Genomic DNA, 4153 nt, shown 5'->3' with positions numbered 1-4153 from the left:
CATCGTAATTGATATGTTGAGACTGGATGGTTCATCCACAGTTCATGTTCTTAGTGGTGATCCATTAGCAGCAAACCTGGCCCATGAGCAAAAGGGGGTCCAGGTAAATGCTTTACTTTAGTTCTTACACTTTAATGTAACTGCTATATATCTTGCTTTACCTTGACAATCTCCAGCAATTAATCAGTATCTTATGTTATTATGCAGGGAATTTCTGTTGCTTGGTGTTTTTTCGGAATCCATCTCTAATGTTTTGTTGGTTGTGTCAGAAGGGATCAATGATTAATGAAGCTGCTTAGACTGCATTTCTCTTTTCTAGCATTTTTCCATGTGCCAGGGATCATATTTGATATTGTACTGAAATAATAGCGGAGTATTCTAATGAAAAGGCTAGCAATACTCATGGAAAACTCACTGCTCTTGTTTAATTTTATTTATGCAGTCAACATTTTGATCAAAGGATTCTCACGTGCTAGAAAACTATACTCACATAAAACTGACTATTGGTCTATGGAACTGGAGGCAGTGAGTTTCAATTCTTATGAATTAGTGTTTCTTTCTTTATTTATTTAGAGCTTCTGTTCAGATCATTGACGTTTGCATATCCCCTGTTTGTAGTATCATTTTGTGTCTCATGTTATGACTGCCATTTTTTTCCTCTACAACCTGTAAATTTCTAATTCAGTTTACTGATCTTTGAAAGTCATGTATAACTTGGCAGAAATGTTATCCCTACAAATTCTCTCAAAAGAAATGTCATCCCTATAAATAAGAACACCCTCATTCTTTATTGTGCAGCAACCATGTTGACAAGCTGGCATCTCTTTGTTCTATTCTATTGACTTCATGTGGCATTATGTATGAAGCCCTTAAAGCACAAACCTTTGGACGCAAGGACCGTCATGGGATTTGGAGTGCTCAATGGCATCTTAATTGGACTTCTCAATCAGAGTCTAGGTTTCAACTCTGTTGGTTTCTATCAGGTAAGCATTGTTCTTTGTTTCTGTCTGAACTTACAGAAAATGAATAGTCAATTATTTTTGGTGTTGGAGTTGCAACCGTGACTGAAATCCTAATTTCTAAAAATAAGGCTGAACCATGTATATATTTGCAGAGCAAGTCGAGCGCATTAGTTGGATCCAGCTTCTTGATATTGCAGAGGACTCGTCAAAAGATTAGCACTTATTCTATAATGTGGATCACATAAAAAATAGAAATTTTAGTTTCTGAAAATAGATTGAACCATTTATATATTTTTGGATAACAATGTACCTCTAATATCTACGTATAACGATGGGCTAAACAAGGATAACCTGCTTAATGATGAGATGATCTGTTTTCTACAGCTTGAATTGGCAAAAAAAATTGTAATCAATGTATGTCCCTGCATCTTAACAAGTCATCCATTAATCGCACGTAATGTGTTAGCCTTCCTTTTTATGCACTGGAGTTTTCTCTAGGTCACTGTATAAAATAGGCATCAATGCACTTTCGGACAGTACACTCACACTCATGATTCTATCTTTTTTAATACCTACTTTACGATTTTGATAGTTTTATTACATATGTTCTGTGCAATTGTCAACTTCTATAATTCGAAGTTAATTGTATTTGTTCTGTTTTGGCTGCTCTAACAGATCTACGGGGTTCTCGGCTGGCTGGGAAGACTTGACAAGAGGCACAGGTAAAATAGATCATCTCTTGTGACTCTCAAGATATGTATCCAGAGAGCAAGTCAGGTCTCGGAATGCTGACTGAATATTCCATGGCCTTTGTTTTTCTTGCTAGGTGGATTACTACTTCCTTGGATGTTTTCAGGTTATTGTTTCCTTGCTCCCCTTTGCCGGCAAGCATTCTCATCTTCTGGTCACTTGCGTAAGATACAACATGCTAATGCTATCTTGGTTTGGTTTGCTCTTGCAGAAAATAAGTGAAATGTGCAGACCGACAACATGGACGGCAGGTCTTGCGGCTCCCAGCGCCCTCAACCCCCCACTGACCCTCTCTCAATTTTGATCTCTCCTCTACTCTTCTGGTGAGTGGGAGCAGCATGTGGATATATTGAACTATATATTAGCTTTTGGTTGGTGCCCATGAAGTACTTTGGAATTCATTATATAGTTGTGTCGGTGAAGATGTCGTAGATTTGTTAATATAGAAAACACAAATTTTTCATCTACCTTGTGCGTCATAGGTAAACATATTTTCCTATCTATTTCTATTCTTCAGCCTCTTTATATTTCAGGGTGGCGGTGAGAGCGGGTGTGAAACGGGAGAGGCGGCCATAGGAGGTATATGATAGGAAAAGAATTGCTCTATGGCAGTGCTTTGACTCGGTGACCAGAGACTGACTGGGTGTGCTTGCAGTTTGAGGTTGATTTTTTCTGGTATACATATAATTGGAGGTATATGATAGCAAAAGATAGCTGGTATACATATAATTGGATTTTTTTTCTTAAATTATTGAAAGCTAGATAACTGGAGGTTGTGTATTATAAAAATGATGTACTATTTGGTGTCACCTATAACTGGTCTCATCTTGTCTCTGTAGGTAGGCGCCATGGACGCCGCTCTTGTGCTCATCAAGGTCCGCTGCTCCTTGTTCCAGTCCCATGACAAGCAGCAGCAGCATCATGGTCTGCCCCCTCCCACCCTCTCTCGATTTCCTCTCTTCGCTTCCCTGACCACGTCTCATCTCTGTTGGGTCAAGGTTGGGTTGGAGCTATAGCGGCCAGCCACCAGGACGATGCTGACAGCCAAAGAAAGCTCCTTCCCCACCGCTGACAGCCGAAACCGCTCTTGTGCTCATCAAGGTCCCTTTCACCTCTCTAACCTCTGTGTTAACTCCGTCTGGTTCTAGGTCAATTAAGGTTTTTTGTTTTGTTTTTGCTTCCACTCTGTTTGATTTAAGTGTGGTGGTCAGATCCTCTTCAGATGTCCAGTTGAGACCCCTACCCATTTCTTCTCTTTTTTTCTCTTGAGAGGAGAGGAGAGGATGCTAACTAGCGAAGTACTATACTACTACGTTTCAAACCATAATAAGGTCCTTCGGTAAAAACAAAACAAGATTTGCAGCGTCGCAGTAGCAAAATTCCAGCATCCACTAACCACACAAAAAAGTATGTGTCCAGTGATAATATAACGAGAGAGGAATTCAAGGATTAGTTTATTATTAACCTATGTAGTGTATGCACTGGTAGTTGATGGAGTTTCAAGCAACAAGCATGGAGCACCTTCTTCTTTCTATCATGTCACTTACCTGATAATTTGGTAATTCTCTCTGTAATGTCATTCATATACCTGATAAAGCTAATTTCTTTGGGGCTCTCTGTCATTCATATGTTCAGTGATACAATCAGAATTATTATGTAGAGGTTACTCCAGTCCTCACTATTCTTCTATTTGTCTCTGTTTAGTGTTTTACTTTTTTTATCAGCTGCATAATAGATAACCATATCTACATTTGTCTCTGTTTTCTGTTAGGTTAGTCAATGTATAGGACTGCGCTTTTGTGTGTCCTTTTCTTCAAGCTGTCATTCAGGAGAAGAGAGGAGCGAGGCCTCGATCCAGACTCAGGAGGAGGAGACGAGGAGCAACACCTATTTTTATTGTCCGTCAAGCCCCATTATGCTTTGCGGTTCCAGCCACCTGATCACTAACCTAAATGAGTAAGTAGACCATTATATATGATGGTCTTGCTTCCTTTTGTGATCATGTATCTATGTTAGATCCGGTGAGAAAAGGCGGCTTCCAAGCAGAGGATGCGGCAGTGTTTGGCAACGTTTGGTTTTCATAAGCTAATAATATATCCCTTCCTATCTACTTCCTTTGTGTACCACATTGTAACTAAGCATCTATGTACCAGTAGTAAAGACTTGGGTGTCTGAATATTCTCACAATAGTTGCCTCCCTCTCGCCCTTTGCGCCATTGGCGCAACGAGTCATCTAGTAGTTTTAACAACTGATTGGTGGGGTAGTACACTTCAGGAATATATCATTTATATGTAAAGATCATGGAACTATTCACCATTGTAATATACCGTAAACTCCACAATATAATGGAGGAAGTGATTGTCTTTTATACTCCCTTGTTTCTTTGGAGAGAAGCATTGCATACTCTCATTTGTTGAATCATTCTACATCTAGTGCAACC

General features: G+C 39.4%; 1 long non-coding RNA gene across 2 annotated transcripts; it reads left to right on the top strand.

Moving 5' to 3' along the window:
• The first annotated feature begins 238 nt into the window (after positions 1-238).
• LOC123039963 (uncharacterized) lies at positions 239-3901 on the top strand. Of its 2 annotated transcripts, XR_006418023.1 has the most exons (9): positions 239-525; positions 799-983; positions 1638-1684; positions 1789-1818; positions 1924-2035; positions 2246-2405; positions 2552-2636; positions 2711-2813; positions 3484-3901. It is a non-coding gene; the product is annotated as an uncharacterized lncRNA (long non-coding RNA). The 2 variants fall into 2 exon arrangements; XR_006418024.1 differs by lacking the exons at positions 239-525; positions 799-983; positions 1638-1684 and having other exon boundaries at positions 1776-2035.
• The last annotated feature ends 252 nt before the right edge of the window (positions 3902-4153 follow it).

Source organism: Triticum aestivum, chromosome 2B (assembly GCF_018294505.1).
Source record: "Triticum aestivum cultivar Chinese Spring chromosome 2B, IWGSC CS RefSeq v2.1, whole genome shotgun sequence".
NCBI classification, from domain to species: domain Eukaryota; kingdom Viridiplantae; phylum Streptophyta; class Magnoliopsida; order Poales; family Poaceae; genus Triticum; species Triticum aestivum.
This window is presented reverse-complemented; position numbering and strand designations above follow the sequence as displayed.